The sequence below is a fragment of the Phoca vitulina genome, unplaced genomic scaffold (assembly GCF_004348235.1).
Source record: "Phoca vitulina isolate PV1807 unplaced genomic scaffold, GSC_HSeal_1.0 scaffold3, whole genome shotgun sequence".
NCBI classification, from domain to species: Eukaryota; Metazoa; Chordata; class Mammalia; order Carnivora; family Phocidae; genus Phoca; species Phoca vitulina.
In genome coordinates, this window is record NW_022589706.1 from 20,357,691 (window position 1) to 20,367,512 (window position 9,822).

The window sequence follows — 9,822 nt, forward strand, 5'->3', positions numbered from 1 at the left end:
TTTTTTTCATTTATCGCTCAAATATTTCATTATTTCAAACTATCCTTTACACCTAAAGGTCTGGTTTTCCTTACAAGGGATTTTGTTTTTTAATATAAGCCTAAAAATCCCTGGGAACACTTAGGCCTGGCACTGTTAATACACAGCAACAGGTCTCAACAAGAAGTTCTGTGCCTGAGGCCGAAGCTGACAGAGTTTGTATTTCAAGTTTCTGTTGAAAATGCATGAAAATATGATGTAAATGTACCAGTTATTTATAATAACAATTTCAGCATTGTGATATTAGGCTTTTCATGCTCTTTCTCTCCACACTAGAACCCAGCCATAACTGTCCTTGGCTTCTGCAATGCTTGTTAAAATAAAGTCCTTCTGATACTACTCGTAATAAACCTTCATGGAGGCAATCCAAGATAGACCCTCCTGATAACTGAGGTCTCTTTAATAGTGGATTGTATTCTTGTGAGACTACAGCATAGTTATTTTCTTTTAGAGTTAAGGGTTTTATGTTGAAATAGTATTTATTTATTTATTTATTTATATTATTGAACAGTCTCACTGCTATGACTAAGAAAATTGCTCCATAAAATACTTGGTAATGTAAATGTGAGAATGAAAGTTATATATCTGGTGACTTATTAAATTTATGGCTTGTAGGAACATGACTGTCTCTATACAGAAATCTAATATACACATTGGAGAATATTCTAGTAATGCCTTGTAAAAATGGGATGCTGTTGTAATTTGAAATCTCAAAACCACTGTAGAGGTATGCCTTCAGCATTTCTAATCATGCACGGCCTGATTTTGCAAATCTAAATTTGATGTTGGAAAATTTAGAATATGCATTTATTTTGGAAATACTTGCTCTCACACAGTATGTAATGTCCGTATGCTTGTCTCTTTTGATGTACTGTATTCCCTTACCTGTTCCTTTTATTGGCAAGGAATAGAAGGGTCACTTAAGAGTAGGAAGTTAATTGGATTTGTGTTGGAGGAAAAACACACCAAGGTTGATGAGCAAGGGCCTAAAATTTGAGACCAGTGATTCCCCTAGAATGAAGAATATTGTCCTGTAGGCCAAGAGGGACTCAGGGCTCTAACTAATGTCAAAGGGAAATATCTTTAACTTCTTTCTTCATCTCCTAGGAATTACTTTAAAAGTTTTGGTCCACATTTCAAAGAGTATATATTTTTTTTGTCTTAAACTTTTAAAAAGTTTTTATCGTCACATTTTCTGAATTGATTTTGATTGAAACTCTATTGAGAAGTTTAGTGTATTTGGCCAGTAAAATTTTAACTTTCAAAAAGGTGATTTCAGGATTCTTCTTATAATGAACCCCCATGAATTGATATGCTAATGGGATATTTGAAAGACCCAAAAAGGTTTAGCCACACAATATAAGATTTTATAAAATTATATTTTTATAACTAGAAAAAATATATAACAGCAAAATACAAAAGCCTATGTTGTGCATTATATACAAATCGAGGGTACCAAGACAAATATTTAGTTTCTTTTTATACAATATTCTTAAAATAAACATAGCTGTTATTTTTACAATAAAATCCATGTGGCATATGGTTTATTTTCAAGTCCCCCTCCCACCCAGGAAATGTATTACTTAACTGACATATAAAAAGAGCATATATGCTGGAGGTGAGGGATAGAGAACAGGTTCTTCACATATATTAGCAGACCCCCTGCATGCTGTTTATTAAATTTGATGCTAGTCAACCAATTCAGAGACCTGATTGAAATAAAAAGAAATCAGTAAATTTGCAGAAGTATGAAAATATGTGGGCTTGTACTACCCTTGTAGTTTTATCCTCTATCAGATTTCTCAAACCATATTTTATAGGTTTGAACTAAAGCATTAGGAATTCACACATACATAATGAAATAAGATATATGCTTTGAGGGAATAGCATTGCCCAAAGTTAACATTTTCCTTCGTGTCATTTAAATGGCAGTATTGAAAAAAAAAAAGCTGTTCTTGTGTATTAACTGAATTCCAACTTAGAGCATGCTTCATATCTCTTTGTTTGTACATGAATGTGTTGAAAAGAAAATACTACCAAAAACAAAAAAAGTTTTTACAAGCATCTGAGATGTTTTGTAGTCAAAGAACAACTTGTGTTTTAAAAATAAATTAAAATACATTAAGAAGAGTGTTCAAGTCTTTCGAATAAAGGATAGGGTGAACAGACTGTTTTATTTTCCTTCCATTCTTCATGTCTATGAATCATCATTCCTTGAGGTTCAAAATTATAAATAACACTACAGAGTGGAGTTATTTCAACTCCACAAAGGAAATCATCCATTTTTTTTAAATTTTCATATCAGTAAACTCAAAATGGCCTTGCATAGCTTCTGCTAATTTTATTTAAGACTGAAGCATTTTTGACAAACTAATGTTTCCCAATTGTTAGTAGATTATTAAATTTATGTGGCAAAATTCACTCAGAATTGACAACTGTTGTTTGACTTGGCAAAGTTAGAATATAGTAGTTGGTACTAAAAGGAGAGAAATAGGAAAAAAGAAAAAGTTTATAAAGAAAAGAAATATTTCAATGAGTAAACTATAAGCAAATCATGCTGCAGGGAAGGATGGTTGATTAAGGGGAGTTTATATTCCAGTTATCACTGAAAGTTGATGACATCAGTCCCTAACGTACAGGCACACAAACATGATGCCAGAAAAATGAGGGTAAAAGTGATCATCTAATATTTAATTTCAGCTATTAGGACAAATCATTTGTAAGTCTTAGATGGTGAGAGTTGGTTAGTTAGATATCTGCCTATTTGGATACAGAGCTTTACTATATTTACAAAATTAAGATTTGAGAGGTTATAAAGGGCATGGTTTAATTTTTATGATATGTAATATTTACAACAAAATTCTCTTGAAAATAAGCTCTATAATTATTTGTATGTGCATTGAGTAGACTAGAGGCATTTATTTATTTATTTACTAATTTATTTATTTATTAAATATCTTACCGTCTAGACTTTATGCTCCAGGAGGACAGAGGCCATGTTTTCTTGTTTATTGTTGTCTCCAACTACCAGGGCAATACCTGGCATAGACTAGATGCCCAATAAATATTCACCAAATTAATTAAAGAATAAATTAATATTCTCTGGGCCAACGTCTACCCATGATTTCCATTATCACATTGGCTTTTATGCTTTTTCTTTGCTTGTTCTTCTGGTAATGGTCTGGGTTGCACTGTGGTGGTAGAGAAATCAGTCACAATGAGTAGTGTAAAACATACCATATCCAAAAAGAGACAAGCTAATCATAAGAGTATTGTAGAGTATTACAGATTTTCTCACCTAAAATTCGTATTGTTGTTATTGATCATTGGTGTGTACTACACTTAGTGTTTATACATGAGATAGGATATTTATTACGTTTCATAAAGTTCTAAACCTGGGTCTTGGTGAAGGGTATATTCTATATTTCAAAACCATGCTTCTCTAATTATATTTTTCTCCTTTCTGTCCTAGGTGATAGAACTAAGATGTATCAACAGAAATCTTTATTTTGTAGTTGAGGAATTGTTCTTTTTAACCATCTATCCATCAAGGGCCTTGAACATCAAAGATAGCATGAGGATGGTACACACCTAACATAGGGAAAAATTATAATATTCTTTGCATACCACACTCTCAATAAAAGTATTTTCTAGATAAATTGACATTGATGGGTGGACTTTATGTATCTGCTAAATATCATCTACAAGTTGAGAACATCACAATTGCTAGTTCAAATTCTTAATACATTTCTCATATGGAATTAACTATATACTTATTTATATATTCATTCATTCATTCATTTATTACTAAAATATAATTGAAATCTGATTTCAATGCAACTATAAGATTCAGGTCAAGGAGACCTCTATAGGCCATGGAAAAGATTGGTTAAATTTCTGTCTTAAAACCATGAGAGACGATGGACTCTGAAAAACAAACTGAGGGTTCTAGAGGGGAGGGGGTTGGGAGGATGGGTTAGCCTGGTGATGGGTATTGAGGAGGGCACGTTCTGCATGGAGCACTGGGTGTTATGCACAAACAATGAATCATGGAACACTATATCTAAAACTAATGATGTAATGTATGGGGATTAACATAACAATAAAAAAAATTAAAAAAAAAAAATTTCTGTCTTAAGTAAATTTTCTACCATCTATGTTATTCTTTACACATTTCTTTCTATATTTATGAAGATCCTGGAATATGTTTTTTTCTAAAATTACAGTTTGTTTTCCTCCCCACTCCCGCCCTGGGAGAGGATAGAAAGACACTGTGGAAATCAAGATTTTCGATAGGTTTGCTAAGGTCTGCATGAGAAGTGATTCCCTTTGAAGTTCTCAAAGTAGTTCTATTTATATTACTATATTATTATTTTTCTGTTTTCTTTTTTAAATCACTCAAATCCACCTTGAACCTGAAACAACTTCATTGCTGCCCCTTTCGCTCTTGTTTAAAACTTCTATCCTCTCTCCCTGACCTCCTGTACTCTATATTCTCAGCATGGTAACCAATTCACTAGCCTTAAATATGCAACCAAAAAATGGTATATTACTGAGTGTGCTCCTTAACTGCCACATGTGAAAATACTTTACATCTTTCATCTCAGTTCTTGGGACATTCTTAATATGTAGATTCTATTAGTTCACAAGAGAGCAAATTGTGGCTCACAGATCTTCGGTGATTTGCTCAAAGTCACGTAGCCATTGAGTGGCTGAGATGGAGTTTGAAGAAAATCTGTCAAACAAAAGCACATGTTCTTTCTATTATAACCTGCTGTGTCTAGTCATGCCCTTCTTTCACTGAAATGGTCTTAACCTCTTTCATCTGCATCGCTTTCCTGCTGACCAATTTTTTCTTTAAAGTTGACTGCAACCAAGACCTCTTCTGTGAGGCCTTGCTGATGCTCTCGTACCTAGCTCTTTGTATCTCACACATCTGTATTAGCATTAATCACAGAGTCATTCTTATGGAGAGTTTTTTGGTTTTAAAAAATATGGTAATAATTTTTCATAAAAATATTTATGGGAACTTTCAAATATATTTACAATTAATTATTTTTAAGCATCTTAATTTAGATTTTAGATATGATGAAAATCAATGGTGATATACTTCAGATAAAGACAAAAGCACTTTGGGTCCTCTATAGTTTTTCAGAGTTTAAAGAAGTCCTGAAACCTTAAGGTTCAAGTTCCACTGACTAAATCAGTGACTAGCACAGATTGAACACTCATGAAATACGTGATGAGCAAAACTGAATTATCAAATTGATATAACAACCTTCAGTTGCAGAGGCTATAAATGTCTTTTGTGAGGACTTACGCTTTCTATAATTTTATAAATTGACTCAAACAGTTAAAAGTCAAGAAGAGAATGAGCAGAATCCACATTAAAATGTATTTTTAAGTAAAAAGTAAACTTAGAATATTAATTATGTCAATGGAGTGAAATCATGTATTAATTAAAATTAAAATTGTAAGTGAACATTATTCAATGCATTAATCAACAATTAACCAGGTATTCAGAGGCTATTAGCTTGGCTAATGGACAGAATGGATCCTACTATTATAGATACAAATAGTGAGATTTCTAGGGAGAGCAGATCTGTAAAACATTAGAATTTGAAAATAAGCAAAACATTATAGACTTACTAAAATGTTTTTAATACAACTAAATCTTAAAATTTTAATAAAATTGTCAAAAAATGTATCGCAACTCCAGATCTGTATATGGCGATACTCTGTCATTATGATAGTTAATTTGTAGGAAGTAGAGTGTAATATTAAGTAAAATTAATGAACATCTACCGTTGAAGAGAAAAAAGCCAAAGCTCTAGAGTTAAGAAAATTTAAACATTATATGTTTAATATGATTAACACACCCTACTTTAAATGCATACATATCAAACTCATTTCAAATTACTTCAGTATTAGTAACTAAGGTTTACACTTAATTTTTTTTTTTTTTTACTATTTCTTGATTTTTTTCATTGCACAACCATTTTACCAAAGCTGGATGCTGTTAATAGTAAACATTTTTACTTAGTTGATATTTATTGCCATTAAGCTATGCAATCTATGCCTTTAAATCTTAGGAGTAGAAAATATAATTCAGGATTCTAGGAACACATCATTAACACTAATGAGAGCTGAATAAAGGATTAACAGCTATTCTTTTATCTTAAATCAGTTATGACTTTAACTGATTAAAAAAAAAAGGTTCAGGTGGTGCCTACACAATAACATTTTTCCCCCTTGTGTTTCCTGGTTTTTCCTTCCTTGTGGTCTCAGTAGTTAAGTTTGACTAATAATCTCATTCAGGGTTTATATGACTGTGTATTTTATACTTGAGAAGTGCAATGGGCAATGTCTTACTTGCAGTAGCGCAGTTTTATGAATGCTATAAGAACATGTCGCGTTCCTTTCTCTGCAAAAGTTTTCAGGTCCTACCTCTCCCCGTAGCCACTGGGGCAGATCTTAATCCTGTCATGCAAGAGTTAGCACAGAGAGCCAGGCTGGCCTGTTCACACTCTAGCCCTGCCCATACACAATCTGGATGCTAGCATGATGATCATTAAAATGCCCCTTTTGATCATTATTTAGCTACTCTTAGCAAGATGGAGGATGAAAGAAAATCAGACCCATCTCATTGCCTGGAGTAAGCCTCCCTCAGAGGAATATACTGGACGGATCATCTTCAGCAGAGCCCTGGGTGTGAAAGTGTGAGACTGTGGGGAAGTTTTAGAGTCAGACCCAGAGTTAAAATATGTTTCTAATTGTTAGAGAAATTTTGCTTTTAAGACGGACTTTACAAATAAATAAGTACTGTTATCAGGAATGTTTATGTACTGCGGTATAGCCTTTTCTCGGATGTCCTTGTACTGGGCACACTGCTTTTTGAGAAAGGCTTAAGACAGTTTTGTAGAGAACAGCAGTCTCACGGCCTAAATCAATCTCTTTATATTGTTTGATGTGACTCTTCCACACATCCAGGCGTCTTCTGGTGTTCCTTCCACTACATAATCCATTCTGGTTGGACTCGTGTCAGACCTGCTGGCACTCAACAGCCTCCTTCCCACCATCCTGCATTAGGTTGTGTCAACTTCCCTTTCTGCAAACTGCTTCTTTCCTTCCATTCTGGACCCATATCCTACTCTGTCTTTAAGAAGAAGTTTAGTATCTGTCTCGTCAAAGTCTGCTCCCTTCATCTCTTCTCCTTTAACATCCAAGCACTACAACATTTAACCCTTAGTTTCATTCCCCACCTAAAGATTGTAATCCTTAAGGATAGGAACCAAGCCTTGGACTTTCTTCTTCTGTATGACGGTTCAACATTGTGTTCTCGGTGCTTACTTCACTGAGTCACACAGCCCTTGGTATCTGTAGCTTAATACCAGCATTTCTACGTTGATGATACATTTTTCCAAAAATAAAAATTAGAAGGGTCCGACTTTACGATGGGCCGCCCCGTGGTATTCTCTATGATGTCATTGTTCTTTCATTTCCATGAGAGAATCCCTGCCCTTTTGGAAAACCAGTCTCATTACAAACTCTGTAATGTCAAGGCTGTTTAATAATAATCACAAACCGTCTCTCTATCCACTTTTTATTTTCACCTATCATATGGCCTCCCCCCACCCCGCGCCTTTTTATCCAGGTGAAAATCTAGCTTACATCATGGTCCATAAGCAGATTCCTACCAAATACTCCTTTAGTACCAGTGATCATTTTATTATCCTGGCCTCTACCTTTCACACCTGAAGAAAAAATAGCTCTCATTTTTAGATTCCTTGCTCCATAAAGTTCTGTTCTCTACTCCATGAATTCATGAATCTTTACAATTACAGTTTAATCTTTTCGGTTACTGTTTTATGTTGTTTCAGTTATTTATAAACTCAGCTATTTATAAAATCACTTTATATTACTGTTATATCTTGATAAATTGTACTATTAGTGTTCTTCTGTGTCTTGTGTATGTGTATTTATTTTCCAGAGTTTCTCATAAGTATACCTTTGGTTATTTTTGAATCTCCCACAATATAGTGCTAATTTTCAAATATATTACATCATAATAATCTACCCTTCCTCAGGTCAAAGGAAGAATTTACTATATATAGAATTCTTAGGATATTAGGGAGCCATATTAAAAAAACAAAACAAAAACAATGCTGTATTTCATGCTGGATGCAAGAATCTTGTCCCAAATTAAGAGCATGTGGATCTTTTTTCTTCTGGCTTGCAAAACTCCCACATTTGATTCTTCCAAGGACAAAATGCTGATCCCAAAATACTCAGAAATATTTAAATATAGAAATAATTAGGTTTATTTTTTTTTTTTACTTTGATATTACTGGTATATGTAGGTTTTAATTTTAAAGGGGGATTTGAATTTTAAAATATTATGTGTAATAGCAATATTTTAAAATTAAATACAAAATAAAAAAATTATAAGAAAAACAAAGCTATAAAAATATCATGTTTAATCCTATCAGATAAAAATTAAGTTTTCTACTTTGATATGCTTTTTCTTAATTTCAGCAGGCCTAGACTGCATATGCCTTCAGAATTCTTTGATGCTAATCTCTTATGATAACCAATTAGTTTCTAAATTTCTCAATTCAAGGGCTGACTAATACTGTTGCCTAAGCATGAGGTGGGTCATGTTATTCTAAACAAAGATGATGGCTAATAGTAAGCAGTGTGTCAAGGACCAGAGGAATTGAGAAATTGGAAAATTTTGAGACACCCTGTCTAAACAATATTAAGACAAGACCAAAAGGATTGTCATGCTTCTAACCCCAAAGATCTTCGTGATAGCTGCATTCCTAAACATCAGGATTAAAGGGTAGAATCACGTTCAGAATGCAAACATGTATTCACGAAAATCCCTGTCTTTAAACAAAAATTCAAGAATGTCCCAGCCCATCCATAAATAATACATTGAGAAACATATTGGCGTGAGGGGTGAAATTTTTTTTTTCCACAAAGAAAAATTAATTCCCTCCTATTTTTAAATATTTTACAATACTTTCATTTCTTTTTACTATTTTTTTATTAAGACAACTTTTTAAAGCAGTTTGGTTCACAACAAAATTGAGAGAAAGGTACAGAGATTTCCCACATACCTCCTGCCTCCCCACATGCATATTCTCCTCCATGATCAGCATCCCCCCCAAACAGTAGAAAACCGCTTTCCTTTATAAAATATACATATATTTTTATAAGTTTATTTCCACTTTTATAAGCTTTTATAAGCTTCTCTAAATAGTTTAAAGCGATCATTTTTCATGTGTAGTTTGTATCTAAATATAAATATACAAAGCTAAAGATTTCTTCAAAAACAAATACTAAGAGCAAAATCGGATAGCAGTGTTTGGTTTTCAGGTGTGGTATCATCTCATCTATTGATATTATTAAAGCAATTAATCATTTTTAAGATTCAAATAATTTACTCTTATCAACTGTTTACTAAACATTTTCATTTTATTTCTTTTTATATAATCCTATATATTTACTCTTCACAATTTGCAGATAGTCCCGATTAAATCATGTCTACAAACACATAATTAGAACATAAACCCTTTTACAAGTTTTATTATTTTGACCTCTTGCGGTGTATAGGAAATTTAAATTTAATTCTTTTTTATTAACTTAGCAACTTGAAGTTGTTTTGATATCAGAACTACATACCCCTAAGAGAATATAAAAAGGAAAAGGCATTGTGAGCCCGTCAGGTAGCAATGAGGTAGAGGCAGAATGAGAAAATGATAATAATCCTACTGTGGG

At 33.0% G+C, this 9,822-nt stretch overlaps 1 protein-coding gene across 9 annotated transcripts in view; it reads left to right on the forward strand.

Annotated features, from left to right (window-relative positions):
- Window positions 1–9,822, forward strand: part of PCDH7 (protocadherin 7) — a 414,694-nt gene that overhangs the window by 209,787 nt on the left and 195,085 nt on the right. The window lies entirely within an intron of this gene.